The sequence below is a fragment of the Ranitomeya imitator genome, chromosome 2 (genome assembly GCF_032444005.1).
Source record: "Ranitomeya imitator isolate aRanImi1 chromosome 2, aRanImi1.pri, whole genome shotgun sequence".
NCBI classification, from domain to species: domain Eukaryota; kingdom Metazoa; phylum Chordata; class Amphibia; order Anura; family Dendrobatidae; genus Ranitomeya; species Ranitomeya imitator.
The window spans coordinates 392,368,875-392,387,020 of record NC_091283.1 but is presented as its reverse complement, the minus strand read 5'-3'; the positions used below and the strand labels follow the sequence as shown (position 1 = coordinate 392,387,020).

The 18,146-nt window shown below is 48.4% G+C and overlaps 1 protein-coding gene across 1 annotated transcript in view; it reads right to left on the bottom strand.

Annotated features, from left to right (window-relative positions):
• The window catches only part of LOC138667022 (gastrula zinc finger protein XlCGF57.1-like), a 100,300-nt gene extending 89,538 nt beyond the window's left edge, over positions 1 to 10,762 (bottom strand). Inside the window, exon 1 of the mRNA XM_069755265.1 lies at positions 10,679 to 10,762. The gene's annotated coding sequence lies outside the window, so the exon portion shown is untranslated. The remainder of the gene's footprint in view (positions 1 to 10,678) is intronic.
• Between the last annotated feature and the right edge of the window lie 7,384 nt (positions 10,763 to 18,146).

Below are 18,146 nucleotides of genomic sequence, written 5' to 3'. Positions count from 1 at the left end.
ATTAATCTCCCTTTTTTCAGGGAAAATTTATAAAACAAAAAAAAAAATTAAATAGGCTTTCTATGGCCCACTATTTGTGAGAGAGATGGCACGCTCAGGGCTGGCACAGATGGCACGCTCAGGACTGGCACACAAGCCCAGAGGCCAATATTAATCTCCCTTTTTTTCAGGGAGAATTTATAAAACCCCCCAAAAAAATAAAATAGGCTTTCTATGGCCCACTATTTGTGAGAGAGATGGGACGCTCAGGACTGGCACAGATGGCACGCTCAGGACTGGCACAGAAGCCCAGAGGCCAATATTAATCTCCCTTTTTTTCTGGGAGAATTTATAAAACCAAAAAAATATTTAAATAGGCTTTCTATGGCCCACTATTTGTGAGAGAGATGGCACGCTCAGGACTGGCACAGATGGCACGCTCACAACTGGCACACAAGCCCAGAGGCCAATATTAATCTCCCTTTTTTCAGGGAGAATTTCTAAAACCCAAAAAAAAAATAAAATAGGCTTTCTATGGCCCACTATTTGTGAGAGAGATGGGACGCTCAGGACTGGCACAGATGGCACGCTCAGGACTGGCACAGAAGCCCAGAGGCCAATATTAATCTCCCTTTTTTTCTGGGAGAATTTATAAAACCAAAAAAATATTTAAATAGGCTTTCTATGGCCCACTATTTGTGAGAGAGATGGCACGCTCAGGACTGGCACAGATGGCACGCTCACAACTGGCACACAAGCCCAGAGGCCAATATTAATCTCCCTTTTTTCAGGGAGAATTTCTAAAACCCAAAAAAAAAATAAAATAGGCTTTCTATGGCCCACTATTTGTGAGAGAGATGGGACGCTCAGGACTGGCACAGATGGCACGCTCAGGACTGGCACAGAAGCCCAGAGGCCAATATTAATCTCCCTTTTTTTCTGGGAGAATTTATAAAACCAAAAAAATATTTAAATAGGCTTTCTATGGCCCACTATTTGTGAGAGAGATGGCACGCTCAGGACTGGCACAGATGGCACGCTCACAACTGGCACACAAGCCCAGAGGCCAATATTAATCTCCCTTTTTTCAGGGAGAATTTCTAAAACCCAAAAAAAAAATAAAATAGGCTTTCTATGGCCCACTATTTGTGAGAGAGATGGCACGCTCAGGGCTGGCACAGATGGCACGCTCAGGACTGGCACACAAGCCCAGAGGCCAATATTAATCTCCCTTTTTTTCTGGGAGAATTTATAAAACCAAAAAAATATTTAAATAGGCTTTCTATGGCCCACTATTTGTGAGAGAGATGGCACGCTCAGGACTGGCACAGATGGCACGCTCACAACTGGCACACAAGCCCAGAGGCCAATATTAATCTCCCTTTTTTCAGGGAAAATTGATAAAACAAAAAAAAAAATTAAATAGGCTTTCTATGGCCCACTATTTGTGAGAGAGATGGCACGCTCAGGGCTGGCACAGATGGCACGCTCAGGACTGGCACACAAGCCCAGAGGCCAATATTAATCTCCCTTTTTTTCTGGGAGAATTTATAAAACCAAAAAAATATTTAAATAGGCTTTCTATGGCCCACTATTTGTGAGAGAGATGGCACGCTCAGGACTGGCACAGATGGCACGCTCACAACTGGCACACAAGCCCAGAGGCCAATATTAATCTCCCTTTTTTCAGGGAAAATTTATAAAACAAAAAAAAAAATTAAATAGGCTTTCTATGGCCCACTATTTGTGAGAGAGATGGCACGCTCAGGGCTGGCACAGATGGCACGCTCAGGACTGGCACACAAGCCCAGAGGCCAATATTAATCTCCCTTTTTTTCTGGGAGAATTTATAAAACCAAAAAAATATTTAAATAGGCTTTCTATGGCCCACTATTTGTGAGAGAGATGGCACGCTCAGGACTGGCACAGATGGCACGCTCACAACTGGCACACAAGCCCAGAGGCCAATATTAATCTCCCTTTTTTCAGGGAAAATTTATAAAACAAAAAAAAAAATTAAATAGGCTTTCTATGGCCCACTATTTGTGAGAGAGATGGCACGCTCAGGGCTGGCACAGATGGCACGCTCAGGACTGGCACACAAGCCCAGAGGCCAATATTAATCTCCCTTTTTTTCAGGGAGAATTTATAAAACCCCCAAAAAAAATAAAATAGGCTTTCTATGGCCCACTATTTGTGAGAGAGATGGGACGCTCAGGACTGGCACAGATGGCACGCTCAGGACTGGCACAGAAGCCCAGAGGCCAATATTAATCTCCCTTTTTTTCTGGGAGAATTTATAAAACCAAAAAAATATTTAAATAGGCTTTCTATGGCCCACTATTTGTGAGAGAGATGGCACGCTCAGGACTGGCACAGATGGCACGCTCACAACTGGCACACAAGCCCAGAGGCCAATATTAATCTCCCTTTTTTCAGGGAGAATTTCTAAAACCCAAAAAAAAAATAAAATAGGCTTTCTATGGCCCACTATTTGTGAGAGAGATGGGACGCTCAGGACTGGCACAGATGGCACGCTCAGGACTGGCACAGAAGCCCAGAGGCCAATATTAATCTCCCTTTTTTTCTGGGAGAATTTATAAAACCAAAAAAATATTTAAATAGGCTTTCTATGGCCCACTATTTGTGAGAGAGATGGCACGCTCAGGACTGGCACAGATGGCACGCTCACAACTGGCACACAAGCCCAGAGGCCAATATTAATCTCCCTTTTTTCAGGGAGAATTTCTAAAACCCAAAAAAAAAATAAAATAGGCTTTCTATGGCCCACTATTTGTGAGAGAGATGGGACGCTCAGGACTGGCACAGATGGCACGCTCAGGACTGGCACAGAAGCCCAGAGGCCAATATTAATCTCCCTTTTTTTCTGGGAGAATTTATAAAACCAAAAAAATATTTAAATAGGCTTTCTATGGCCCACTATTTGTGAGAGAGATGGCACGCTCAGGACTGGCACAGATGGCACGCTCACAACTGGCACACAAGCCCAGAGGCCAATATTAATCTCCCTTTTTTCAGGGAGAATTTCTAAAACCCAAAAAAAAAATAAAATAGGCTTTCTATGGCCCACTATTTGTGAGAGAGATGGCACGCTCAGGGCTGGCACAGATGGCACGCTCAGGACTGGCACACAAGCCCAGAGGCCAATATTAATCTCCCTTTTTTTCTGGGAGAATTTATAAAACCAAAAAAATATTTAAATAGGCTTTCTATGGCCCACTATTTGTGAGAGAGATGGCACGCTCAGGACTGGCACAGATGGCACGCTCACAACTGGCACACAAGCCCAGAGGCCAATATTAATCTCCCTTTTTTCAGGGAAAATTGATAAAACAAAAAAAAAAATTAAATAGGCTTTCTATGGCCCACTATTTGTGAGAGAGATGGCACGCTCAGGGCTGGCACAGATGGCACGCTCAGGACTGGCACACAAGCCCAGAGGCCAATATTAATCTCCCTTTTTTTCTGGGAGAATTTATAAAACCAAAAAAATATTTAAATAGGCTTTCTATGGCCCACTATTTGTGAGAGAGATGGCACGCTCAGGACTGGCACAGATGGCACGCTCACAACTGGCACACAAGCCCAGAGGCCAATATTAATCTCCCTTTTTTCAGGGAAAATTTATAAAACAAAAAAAAAAATTAAATAGGCTTTCTATGGCCCACTATTTGTGAGAGAGATGGCACGCTCAGGGCTGGCACAGATGGCACGCTCAGGACTGGCACACAAGCCCAGAGGCCAATATTAATCTCCCTTTTTTTCAGGGAGAATTTATAAAACCAAAAAAAAAAATAAATAGGCTTTCTATGGCCCACTATTTGTGAGAGAGATGGCACGCCTAGGGCTGGCACAGATGGCACGCTCAGGACTGGCACACAAGCCCAGAGGCCAATATTAATCTCCCTTTTTTTCAGGGAGAATTTATAAAACCCCAAAAAAAATAAAATAGGCTTTCTATGGCCCACTATTTGTGAGAGAGATGGCACACTCAGGACTGGCACACAAGCCCAAAGGCCAATATTAATCTCCCACTGTATTTTTATCAGGGAGAATTTATACACCCCACAAAAAAAAATACAGAAAAATGAAAAGGCTTTCTATGGCCCACTATGTGAGAGAGATGGCACACACAGGGATGGCACTCTAGCAGAAATGCCAAATTGCCAATCTTAATCTCCCACCAAAAAAAAAAAAAAAAAAAAAACAGGGAATGTCCTACAATTACTATCTCCCTGCCTGCAGTAATCTCAGCCAGGTATGGCAGGCAGCTACTATCTCCCTGCCTGCAGTAATCTCAGCCAGGTATGGCAGGCAGCAATAAGGAGTGGACTGATGCACAAATGAAATAAAAAGTGTGGACAAACAAAAAAGATAGCTGTGCAGAAAGGAAGGAACAAGAGGATTTGTGCTTTGAAAAAAGCAGTTGGTTTGCACAGCGGCGTACACACAGCAATGCAGCTATCAGGGAGCCTTCTAGGGCAGCCCAATGAGCTACAGCGCTGAGGGGAAAAAAAAAAAAAAAAAAACTTCCACTGTCCCTGCACACCGAGGGTGGTGTTGGACAGTGCAAATCGCTGCAGCACAAGCGGTTTTGTGGTTAATGGACCCTGCCTAACGCTATCCCTGCTTCTGACAAAGCGGCAGCAACCTCTCCCTAAGCTCAGATCAGCAGCAGTAAGATGGCGGTCGGCGGGAACGCCTCTTTATAGCCCCTGTGACGTCGCAGACAGCAAGCCAATCACTGCAATGCCCTTCTCTAAGATGGTGGGGACCAGGACCTATGTCATCACGCTGCCCACACTCTGCGTTTACCTTCATTGGCTGAGAAATGGCGCTTTTCGCGTCATTGAAACGCGACTTTGGCGCGAAAGTCGCGTACCGCATGGCCGACCCCGCACAGGGGTCGGATCGGGTTTCATGAAACCCCGACTTAGCCAAAAGTCGGCGACTTTTGAAAATGTTCGACCCGTTTCGCTCAACCCTAGTTATCACTGCTTAAAAGCGTTTCGGAAGCAAGAAAAGTGTATGCCTCCTCTGCTTAATAGCATCTTCTTGAAGAATGGATCATATTTTTTTTATTCTTTAAAACACTGTGAATGTGTGGGTAAGTGTTGCTTTTACATGTGTTTTGTGTGGGGATTGTGTAAAGGGTATTAGAGAAAAAAATAAAAATAAAAAGTAAAACATGCATAATTTTTATACTGATTGCTGGTCTCATACACAGCAATACTTGTGGATTCAGCTTTCAGAGGCCACAGTACAGTGGGGTCATCACATGACATCAGAGTAGCATGGCAACCATTGGGAACCGCGATTCTCATTTCGAGGGTCCGAAAGTTACTAAGGGACTCTTGTGACCCCCTTGTAATCATTTGATTATTGATGTTGTGACTGATAATGGTATTTAAGGGGTTTATCGGCCTCAATTGTATCCAAAACCAGCCGGGGCCGACACTGCAGGGTCTCAGCTGTCATGAACAGCTGCCACCAGTGGGAATTTCAGCCGCGGGGCAGCGCTGTACTCTTATTGCTCAGTGCCGTTATAAGGCATAACGGTGGTCGATAAGGGGTTAATATAAAAACTTTCGTATTGATTATATTGAGTCCTGGACCACAGGAATGTTTGGCCACCAGTAAAGCTAAGCTCACATTAGCATTTGGGGGCTTTGCGGAGGGCTGCGTACTTCCTCCGTTAAGCTCCACCTACTTCCTCATAATTCTGCATGCGTCCCTATGTTTAAAATTGGGTACGCAGGACTTGCGGATGTACTGTATGCGGATGCATTGTCTTGATGTGACCGCCAACCGCAAGGGAACGCAGCAACTTGCGTTTTGTGCGTATGGCGGGTGCGCCAAAACAACGCATCTGCATACATCCGCATGTCCTGCGTACCCACTGTTAAAGATAGGTATGCAGGACGCATGCAGAAGTATGAGCGAATTAGACGGAGCTTAATGGAGGAAGTACGCAGCCCTCCACCAAGCCCCGGAACACTAATGTGAACTTAGCCTAAAGGGGTTTTCTGTCTGTAATCATGTGGCAATGACATCCCATCCTCGCTCTAGTTTCTGTCCTGTTTCTCCAACACAGAGACCCCCAATAGGACATATAGTGCACATAATTAAGTACACCCCATTGGGTGAGGAACATGTGAATGTCCCGGGAATATTATACTCCTGCTGTGTGTTGGGGATCTGTATCCTGTCTGTGGTCATTACATGAGTGCAGGTTTTACAGCTCTTCACAGTAATACACACATGTGATCATCAGAGCAAATGTGCAGATAGTCCTAATGATTCCCCCCAGGACTGAGTCTTGTCCCCTCTATCACACAGTCCCTGCTCCCCCATTACCGCTCACCAGTGCAGACTTCTCCTCTCAGCTCTTACATGTGGAGCCGGCTGTACCCTAATGTGCAGAGTCCCGGTGCCCCCCCAGGACTGAGTCCTGTCCCCTCTATCACACAGTCCCTGCTCCCCCATTACCGCTCACCAGTGCAGACTTCTCCTCTCAGCTCTTACATGTGGAGCCGGCTGTACCCTAATGTGCAGAGTCCCGATGCCCCCCAGGACTGAGTCCTGTCCCCTCTATCACACAGTCCCTGCTCCCCCATTACCGCTCACCAGTGCAGACTTCTCCCTTCAGCTCTTACATGTGGAGCCGGCTGTACCCTAATGTGCAGAGTCCCGGTGCCCCCCAGGACTGAGTCCAGTCCCCTCTATCACACAGTCCTGCTCCCCCATTACCGCTCACCAGTGCAGACTTCTCCCTTCAGCTCTTACATGTGGAGCCGGCTGTACCCTAATGTGCAGAGTCCCGGTGCCCCCAGGACTGAGTCCTGTCCCCTCTATCACACAGTCCCTGCTCCCCCACTACCGCTCACCAGTGCAGACTTCACCCTTCAGCTCTTACATGTGGAGCCGGCTGTACCCTAATGTGCAGAGTCCCGGTGCCCCCCAGGACTGAGTCCAGTCCCCTCTATCACACAGTCCCTGCTCCCCCATTACCGCTCACCAGTGCAGACTTCTCCCTTCAGCTCTTACATGTGGAGCCGGCTGGACCCTAATGTGCAGAGTCCGGTGCCCCCAGGACTGAGTCCTGTCCCCTCTATCACACAGTCCCTGCTCCCCCACTACCGCTCACCAGTGCAGACTTCACCCTTCAGCTCTTACATGTGGAGCCGGCTGTACCCTAATGTGCAGAGTCCGGTGCCCCCAGGACTGAGTCCTGTCCCCTCTATCACACAGTCTCTGCTCCCCCATTACCGCTCACCAGTGCAGACTTCTCCCTTCAGCTCTTACATGTGGAGCCGGCTGTACCCTAATGTGCAGAGTCCCGGTGCCCCCCAGGACTGAGTCCTGTCCCCTCTATCACACAGTCTCTGCTCCCCCCATTACCGCTCACCAGTGCAGACTTCTCCCTTCAGCTCTTACATGTGGAGCCGGCTGTACCCTAATGTGCAGAGTCCCGGTGCCCCCCAGGACTGAGTCCTGTCCCCTCTATCACACAATCCCTGCCCCCCCATTACTGCTCACCAGTGCAGACTTCTCCCCTCAGCTCTTACATGTAGAGCCGGCTGTACCCTAATGTGCAGAGTCCCGGTGCCCCCCAGGACTGAGCCCTGTCCCCTCTATCACACAGTCCCTGCTCCCCCATTACCGCTCACCAGTGCAGACTTCTCCCCTCAGCTCTTACATGTGGAGCCGGCTGTACCCTAATGTGCAGAGTCCCGGTGCCCCCCCAGGACTGAGTCCTGTCCCCCTTATCACATAGTCCCTGCTCCCCCATTACCGCTCACCAGTGCAGACTACTCCCTTCAGCTCTTACATGTGGAGCCGGCTGTACCCTAATGTGCAGAGTCCCGGTGCCCCCCCAGGACTGAGTCCTGTCCCCTCTATCACACAGTCCCTGCTCCCCATTACCGCTCACCAGTGCAGACTTCTCCCTTCAGCTCTTACATGTGGAGCCGGCTGTACCCTAATGTGCAGAGTCCCGGTGCCCCCCCAGGACTGAGTCCTGTCCCCTCTATCACACAGTCCCTGCCCCCCATTACCGCTCACCAGTGCAGACTTCACCCTTCAGTTCTTACATGTGGAGCCGGCTGTATCCTAATGTGCAGAGTCCCGGTGCCCCCCAGGACTGAATCCTGTCCCCTCTATCACACAGTCCCTGCTCCCCCATTACCGCTCACCAGTGCAGACTTCTCCCTTCAGCTCTTACATGTGGAGCCGGCTGTACCCTAATGTGCAGAGTCCCGGTGCCCCCCAGGACTGAATCCTGTCCCCTCTATCACACAGTCCCTGCTCCCCCATTACCGCTCACCAGTGCAGACTTCTCCCTTCAGCTCTTACATGTGGAGTTGGCTGTACCCTAATGTGCAGAGTCCCGGTGCCCCCCAGGACTGAGTCCTGTCCCCTCTATCACACAGTCCCTGCTCCCCCATTACCGCTCACCAGTGCAGACTTCTCCCTTCAGCTCTTACATGTGGAGCCGGCTGTACCCTAAAGTGCAGAGTCCCGATGCCCCCCAGGACTGAGTCCTGTCCCCTCTATCACACAGTCCCTGCTCCCCCATTACCGCTCACCAGTGCAGACTTCTCCCTTCAGCTCTTACATGTGGAGTTGGCTGTACCCTAATGTGCAGAGTCCCGTGCCCCCCAGGACTGAGTCCTGTCCCCTCTATCACACAGTCCCTGCTCCCCCATTACCGCACACCAGTGCAGACTTCTCCCTTCAGCTCTTACATGTGGAGCCGGCTGTACCCTAATGTGCAGAGTCCCGGTGCCCCCTAGGACTGAGTCCTGTCCCCTCTATCACACAGTCCCTGCCCCCCATTACCGCTCACCAGTGCAGACTTCTCCCTTCAGCTCTTACATGTGGAGCCGGCTGTACCCTAATGTGCAGAGTCCCGGTGCCCCTCAGGACTGAGTCCTGTCCCCTCTATCACACAGTCCCTGCTCCCCCATTACCGCTCACCAGTACAGACTTCTCCCTTCAGCTCTTACATGTGGAGCCGGCTGTACCCTAATGTGCAGAGTCTCGGTGCCCCCCAGGACTGAGTCCTGTCCCCTCTATCACACAGTCCCTGCTCCCCATTACCGCTCACCAGTGCAGACTTCTCCCTTCAGCTCTTACATGTGGAGCCGGCTGTACCCTAATGTGCAGAGTCCCGGTGCCCCCTAGGACTGAGTCCTGTCCCCTCTATCACACAGTCCCTGCTCCCCCATTACCGCTCACCAGTACAGACTTCTCCCTTCAGCTCTTACATGTGGAGCCGGCTGTACCCTAATGTGCAGAGTCCCGGTGCCCCCTAGGACTGAGTCCTGTCCCCTCTATCACACAGTCCCTGCTCCCCCATTACCGCTCACCAGTGCAGACTTCTCCCTTCAGCTCTTACATGTGGAGCCGGCTGTACCCTAATGTGCAGAGTCCCGGTGCCCCCTAGGACTGAGTCCTGTCCCCTCTATCACACAGTCCCTGCTCCCCCATTACCGCTCACCAGTGCAGACTTCTCCCTTCAGCTCTTACATGTGGAGTTGGCTGTACCCTAATGTGCAGAGTCCCGTGCCCCCCAGGACTGAGTCCTGTCCCCTCTATCACACAGTCCCTGCTCCCCCATTACCGCACACCAGTGCAGACTTCTCCCTTCAGCTCTTACATGTGGAGCCGGCTGTACCCTAATGTGCAGAGTCCCGGTGCCCCCCAGGACTGAGTCCTGTCCCCTCTATCACACAGTCCCTGCCCCCCCATTACCGCACACCAGTGCAGACTTCTCCCTTCACCTCTTACATGTGGAGCCGGCTGTACCCTAATGTGCAGAGTCCCGGTGCCCCTCAGGACTGAGTCCTGTCCCCTCTATCACACAGTCCCTGCTCCCCCATTACCGCTCACCAGTACAGACTTCTCCCTTCAGCTCTTACATGTGGAGCCGGCTGTACCCTAATGTGCAGAGTCTCGGTGCCCCCCAGGACTGAGTCCTGTCCCCTCTATCACACAGTCCCTGCTCCCCATTACCGCTCACCAGTGCAGACTTCTCCCTTCAGCTCTTACATGTGGAGCCGGCTGTACCCTAATGTGCAGAGTCCCGGTGCCCCCTAGGACTGAGTCCTGTCCCCTCTATCACACAGTCCCTGCTCCCCCATTACCGCTCACCAGTGCAGACTTCTCCCTTCAGCTCTTACATGTGGAGTTGGCTGTACCCTAATGTGCAGAGTCCCGTGCCCCCCAGGACTGAGTCCTGTCCCCTCTATCACACAGTCCCTGCTCCCCCATTACCGCACACCAGTGCAGACTTCTCCCTTCAGCTCTTACATGTGGAGCCGGCTGTACCCTAATGTGCAGAGTCCCGGTGCCCCCCAGGACTGAGTCCTGTCCCCTCTATCACACAGTCCCTGCCCCCCCATTACCGCTCACCAGTGCAGACTTCTCCCTTCACCTCTTACATGTGGAGTCGGCTGTACCCTAATGTGCAGAGTCCCGGTGCCCCCCAGGACTGAGTCCTGTCCTCTCTATCACACAGTCCCTGCTCCCCCATTACCGCTCACCAGTGCAGACTTCTCCCTTCACCTCTTACATGTGGAGTCGGCTGTACCCTAATGTGCAGAGTCCCGGTGCCCCCCAGGACTGAGTCCTGTCCCCTCTATCACACAGTCCCTGCTCCTCCATTACCGCTCACCAGTGCAGACTTCTCCCTTCAGCTCTTACATGTTGCAGGCGCTTCCTACACAGAGAAAACCCTTCACTTCCAGTTCCAGCCCCCACCCCATGTAACTGATCACATGACTGTGACATCATCACAGGTCCTGGAAGCAGAACTCCAAAGGGTTACTGAATGGTAGAGACAAGATCTGAGGTGATTTTTTCAGGACCTAATTTTACCATCTCCGCTTTAGACGGCTCAGCACTGAAGTGACTACAATCAGGTACGGAAAGGGGCAGAAATTCAGCCCTGGCATTTGAAACCAAACAGGCCCATGTTGTCCCCATTCCCAAGAACCAGATGGTATATATTACCCTGGATGGAGGAAAGAAAGATTTACTACAACACCAATATTTCAAATGATACCCGTGGCCTGCTGGGGTAAGTGACGGAGTCAGTGACTTTGTGCTTTGTCACAACTCTTAACAGTGTGGGTGTCCTGAGAACATCGATTCTGTTAACAATGTAGCAGACAAGGCAGCCCACGACCAGACAGGCCCTAACTACAATGGAGTGTCTATGGTGAGCTCCTCACACAGACTCCATTGTAGTCGCCTCTTCTGGCTTTTTTATGGAATTGCTGCAGGTTAGGAAAATACTAAAACCCTATGTGTCATATTTGTCTATACCTATGCCTATGGTAGATTTTACCTATGCCTATGGTTGATTTTTTTAGTCATATTTGTCTATACCTATGCCTATGGTAGATTTTACCTATGCCTATGGTTGATTTTTTTAGTCATATTTGTCTATACCTATGCCTATGGTAGATTTTTTACAGTGTACGGGAAATCAGCGATTCCACAAAATTAATGAATGTTTCGTGGAAAAAAATCACAACATTTGCACAAGTTTTGCGGATTACATTGAAATGATTGGAAACCATATGTAAGCGTTTTTTTCACGTTTATCGCGTTTTTATAGCAAAAAAAAGCGAAAAATACTGAACGTGTGCACATAGCCTTACAACTCCCTTCTCTGTGTACCTGAACTGAGAGAGGGAGGGGGATGTTTTGAGTGAGATAATATTAAGGCTAGTTTCTCATTTCATTTTCGGGTGAGCGCTAACAGACAGCGTTGCACGGCGAAATTAACGCCGTCCAACGCGTCCATTAGTGCTCCCATTGCTAGCAATGTTAAAGCGCATTGCTAGTGCGTGCCATTTTCGGCACGCGCTAGCGATGTGCCGTTCTTTTGTGGCGCGCCTCGGACGCTGCTTGCAGTGTCCGAGGCGTGCCCGAGGTCTGTTCCCCGCTCTCGCAGATCGGGGATCTGCACTAGTGGGGACATTTAACGCGACCCCTAAAAAGACATTGCGTTAGCGCAATTCGCTAGCGCTAAGCGGATTGCCCTAACGCAATGAGAACCTAGGCTAATATTGTCTACCTTGAGAGAGTTTATAAACCCTCCTCTCACACATCCAGTACCCTAGCAACCACAGAATGCAGAGTAAGTGGACATGCTAGCTGGGGCATATCTTAACCCCTTCATGACCCAGCCTATTTTGACCTTAAAGACCTTGCCGTTTTTTGCAATTCTGACCAGTGTCCCTTTATGAGGTAATAACTCAGGAACGCTTCAACGGATCCTAGCGGTTCTGAGATTGTTTTTTCGTGACATATTGGGCTTCATGTTAGTGGTAAATTTAGGTCAATAAATTCTGCGTTTATTTGTGATAAAAACGGAAATTTGGCGAAAATTTTGAAAATTTCACAATTTTCACATTTTGAATTTTTATTCTGTTAAACCAGAGAGATATGTGACACAAAATAGTTAATAAATAACATTTCCCACATGTTTACTTTACATCAGCACAATTTTGGAAACAAAATTTTTTTTTGTTAGGAAATTATAAGGGTTAAAATTTGACCAGCGATTTGTCATTTTTACAACGAAATTTACAAAACCATTTTTTTTAGTGACCACCTCACATTTGAAGTCAGTTTGAGGGGTCTATATGGCTGAAAATACCCAAAAGTGACACCATTCTAAAAACTGCACCCCTCAAGGTACTCAAAACCACATTCAAGAAGTTTATTAACCCTTCAGGTGCTTCACAGCAGCAGAAGCAACATGGAAGGAAAAAATGAACATTTAACTTTTTAGTCACAAAAATTATCTTTTAGCAACAATTTTTTTATTTTCCCAATGGTAAAAGGAGAAACTGAACCACGAAAGTTGTTGTGCAATTTGTCCTTAATACGCTGATACCTCATATGTGGGGGTAAACCACTGTTTGGGCGCACGGCAGGGCTTGGAAGGGAAGGAGTGCCATTTGACTTTTTAAATCAAAAATTGGCTCCACTCTTTAGCGGACACCATGTCACGTTTGGAGAGTGTGCCTAAAAATTGGAGCTCCCCCACAAGTGACCCCATTTTGGAAACTAGACCCCCCAAGGAACTTATTTAGATGCCTAGTGAGCACTTTAAACCCTCAGGTGCTTCACAAATTGATCTGTAAAAATGAAAAAGTACTTTTTTTTCACAAAAAAATTCTTTTCGCCTCAATTTTTTCATTTTCACATGAGCAGTAGGATAAAATGGATCATAAAATTTGTTGGGCAATTTCTCCCGAGTACGCCGATACCTCATATGTGGGGGTAAACCACTGTTTGGGCACACGGCAGGGCTCGGAAGGGAAGGCGCGCCATTTGACTTTTTGAATGGAAAATTAGCTCCAATTGTTAGCGGACACCATGTCGCGTTTGGAGAGCCCCTGTGTGCCTATGCATTGGAGCTCCCCCACAAGTGACCCCATTTTGGAAACTAGACCCCCCAAGGAACTTATCTAGATGCATATTGAGCACTTTAAACCCCCAGGTGCTTCACAGAAGTTTATAACGCAGAGCCATGAAAATAAAAAATACTTTTTCTTTGCTCAAAAATGATTTTTTAGCCTGGAATTTCCTATTTTGCCAAGGATAATAGGAGAAATTGGACCCCAAATATTGTTGTCCAGTTTGTCCTGAGTACGCTGATACCCCATATGTGGGGGTAAACCACTGTTTGGGCGCACGGCAGGGCTCGGAAGGGATGGCACGCCATTTGGCTTTTTAAATGGAAAATTAGCTCCAATCATTAGCGGACACCATGTCACGTTTGGAGAGCCCCTGTGTGCCTAAACATTGGAGATCCCCCAGAAATGACCCCATTTTGGAAACTAGACCCCCAAAGGAACTAATCTAGATGTGTGGTGAGGACTTTGAACCCCCAAGTGCTTCACAGAAGTTTATAACGCAGAGCCATGAAAATAAAAAAAAAAAATTATTTTCTCAAAAATGATCTTTTAGCCTGCAATTTTTTATTTTACAAAGGGTAACAGGAGAAATTTGACCCCAAAAGTTGTTGTCCAGTTTCTCCTGAGTACGCTGATACCCCATATGTGGGGGTAAACCACTGTTTGGGCACATGCCGGGGCTCGGAAGTGAAGTAGTGACATTTTGAAATGCAGACTTTGATGGAATGCTCTGTGGGCGTCACGTTGCGTTTGCAGAGCCCCTGATGTGGCTTAACAGTAGAAATCCCGACAAGTGACCCCATTTTGGAAACTAGACCCCGAAAGGAACTTATCTAGATGTGTGGTGAGCACTTTGAACCCCCAAGTGCTTCATAGAAGTTTATAATGCAGAGCCGTGAAAATAATAAATACGTTTTCTTTCCTCAAAAATAATAATTTAGCCCAGAATTTTTTAATTTTCCCAAGGGTAACAGGAGAAATTTGACCCCAATATTTGTTGTCCAGTTTCTCCTGAGTACGGTGATACCCCATATGTGGGGGTAAACTACTGTTTGGGCACATGCCGGGGCTCGGAATTGAAGTAGTAACGTTTTGAAATGCAGACTTTGATGGAATGCTCTGCGGGCGTCACGTTGCGTTTGCAGAGCCCCTGATGTGCCTAAACAGTAGAAACCCCCCACAAGTGACCCCATTTTGGAAACTAGACCCCGAAAGGAACTTATCTAGATGTGTGGTGAGCACTTTGAACCCCCAAGTGCTTCACAGAAGTTTACAACGCAGAGCCGTGAAAATAATAAATACGTTTTCTTTCCTCAAAAATAATTATTTAGCCCAGAATTTTTTATTTTACCAAGGGTTACAGGAGAAATTGGACCCCAAAAGTTGTTGTCCAGTTTCTCCTGAGTACGCTGATACCCCATGTGTGGGGGTAAACCACTGTTTGGGCACACGTCGGGGCTCAGAAGGGAAGTAGTGACTTTTGAAATGCAGACTTTGATGGAATGGTCTGCGGGCGTCACGTTGCGTTTGCAGAGCCCCTGGTGTGCCTAAACAGTAGAAACCCCCCACAAGTGACCCCATTTTAGAAACTAGACCCCCCAAGGAACTTATCTAGATATGTGGTGAGCACTTTGAACCCCCAAGTGCTTCACAGACGTTTACAACGCAGAGCCGTGAAAATAAAAAATCATTTTTCTTTCCTCAAAAATGATGTTTTAGCAAGCATTTCTTTATTTTCACAAGGGTAACAGGAGAAATTGGACCCCAGTAATTGTTGCGCAGTTTGTCCTGAGTATGCTGGTACCCCATATGTGGGGGTAAACCACTGTTTGGCTGCACGTCGGGGCTCGGAAGTGAGGGAGCACCATTTGACTTTTTGAATACAAGATTGGCTGGAATTAATGGTGGCGCCATGTTGCGTTTGGAGACCCCCTGATGTGCCTAAACAGTGGAAACCCCTCAATTCTAACTCCAACACACCCCTAACCCTTATCCCAACTGTAGCCGTAACCCTAATCACAACCCTAACCCCAACACACCCGTAACCCCAACACACCCCTAACCCTAACCACAACCCTAATTCCAACCCAACCCTAGCCCTAAGGCTATGTGCCAACGTTGCGGATTCGTATGAGATTTTTCAGCACCATTTTTGAAAAATCCGCGGGTAAAAGGCACTGCGTTTTACCTGCGGATTTACCGCGGATTTCCAGTGTTTTTTGTCCGGATTTCACCTGCGGATTCCTATTGAGGAACAGGTGTAAAACGCTGCGGAATCCGCACAAAGAATTGACATGCTGCGGAAAATACAACGCAGCGTTCCCGCGCGGTATTTTCCGCACCATGGGCACAGCGGATTTGGCTTTCCATATGTTTACATGGTACTGTAAACCTGATGGAACACTGCTGCGAATCCGCAGCGGCCAATCCGCACCGTGTGCACATAGCCTAATTCTAAAGGTATGTGCACACGCTGCGGAAAACGCTGCGGATCCGCAGCAGTTTCCCATGAGTTTACAGTTCACTGCAAACCTATGGGAAACAAAAATCGCTGTACACATGCTGCGGAAAAACTGCACGGAAACACAGCGGTTTACATTCCGCAGCATGTCACTTCTTTGTGCGGATTCCGCAGCGGTTTTACAACTGCTCAAATAGAAAATCGCTGTTGTAAAACCGCATTGAAATGCGCAGAAAAAACATGGTAAATCCGCCATAAATCCGTAGCGGTTTAGCACTGCGGATTTATCAAATCCGCAGCGGAATAATCCGCAGAGGAACAGAATACGTGTGCACATACCGAAACCCTAACCCTACCCCTACCCCTAACCCTAACCCTACCCCTAACCCTAACCCTACCCCTAGTTCTTACCCCAACCTTAGTGGAAAAAATATATATATATTTTTTTTATTGTCCCTACCTATGAGGGGTGACAAAGGGGGGGGGGGGGTCATTTACTTTTTTTTTTTTTTTTTGATCACTAAGATATAACCTATCTCAGTGATCAAAATTCACTCTGGAACGAATCTGCCAGCGGGCAGATTCGGCGGGCGCACTGCACATGCGCCCGCCATTTTGGAAGATGGCGGCGCCCAGGAAAGAAGACGGACGGTCCCCGGGAGGCCAGGTAAGTATAAGGGGGGGGAGATCAGGGCACGGGGGGGGGCGTCGGAGCACGGGGGGGGGTGGACCGGAACACGGGGGGGTGGATTGGAGCACGGAGTGGGGGATCGCTGTGCGGGCGGGTGGATCGGAGCACGGGGGGGGGAAATCGCTGTGCGGGGGGGGGGATCGCTGTGCGGGGGGGAGGATCGGAGTGCGGGGGGGGTTTGATTGGAGCACGGGGGGTGTGATTGGAGCACGGGGGGAGCGGGCAGGAGGACGGGGGAGCGGAGCACAGGACCGAGGGGAGCAGACCACAGATCGGAGGGCTGGGGGGGCGATCGGAGGGGTGCGGTGGGTGCACATTAGTGTGTCCAGCCATGGCCGATGATATTGCAGCATCGGCCATGGCTGGATTGTAATATTTCACCATTTTTTTAGGTGAAATATTACAAATCGCTCTGATTGGCAGTTTCACTTTCAACAGCCAATCAGAGCGATCGTAGCCACGGGGGGGTGAAGCCACCCCCCCTGGGCTAAACTACCACTCCCCCTGTCCCTGCAGATCGGGTGAAATGGGAGTTAACCCTTTCACCCGATCTGCAGGGACGCGATCTTTCCATGACGCATATGCTGCGTCATGGGTCGGAATGGCACCGACTTTCATGACGCAGCGTATGCGTCAAAGGTCGGGAAGGGGTTAAGGTACCGTCACACTCAGCAACTTTGCAACGAGAACGACAACGATCCGTGACGTTGCAGCGTCCTGGAAAGCGATCTTGTTGTGTTTGACACGTAGCAGTGATCATGATCCATCGCTGGTCGGAGCAGAAAGGCCAGAACTTTATTTGGTCGCTAGATCGGTGTGTATCGTCATGTTTGACATCAAAAGCAACGATGCCAGCAATGTTTTTACATGGAGCGAGAACAATAAGTGAGTCGCCGTTACGTCACTGGATCGCTCCTGCATCGTTGTGTTTGACGTCTCTACAGCGACCTAAACAGCGACGCTCCAGCGATCGGCTCGTTGTCTATATCGCTGCAGCGTCGCTAAGTGTGACGGTACCTTACTGAAGTCAAGCTGCAACACCAGGCTCTCACATCATCACTTTGGTAAGTATTACAAATAACGGTTTTAAGCTCCGTTTTTTTTTATTGGAATAAGTTCATATTAGTGACAGAAAGTTACTTTCCCAATTTCATTAGGATCTTTTTAGGGATTCAGTCTTTATGCGCCATATTCTGCCATACCTATGCCTAGTGTGTTATCATGGTTGGAAACGGAATAACGGTTTTGAGCTCCGTTTTTTTTATTGGAATTAGTTCATATTAGTACAACAACGTTATCTTCCAAGTTTCATTAGGATCTTTTTAGGGATTCAGTCGTTATGCGCCATTTTCTGCCATACCTATGCCTAGTGTGTTATCATGGTTGGAAACGGAAAAACGGTTTTGAGCTCCGTTTTTTTTATTGGAATATGTTCATATTAGTACAACAACGTTATCTTCCAAGTTTCATTAGGATCTTTTTAGGGATTCAGTCGTTATGCGCCATTTTCTGCCATACCTATGCCTACAGTGTTATCACGGTTGGAAACGGAATA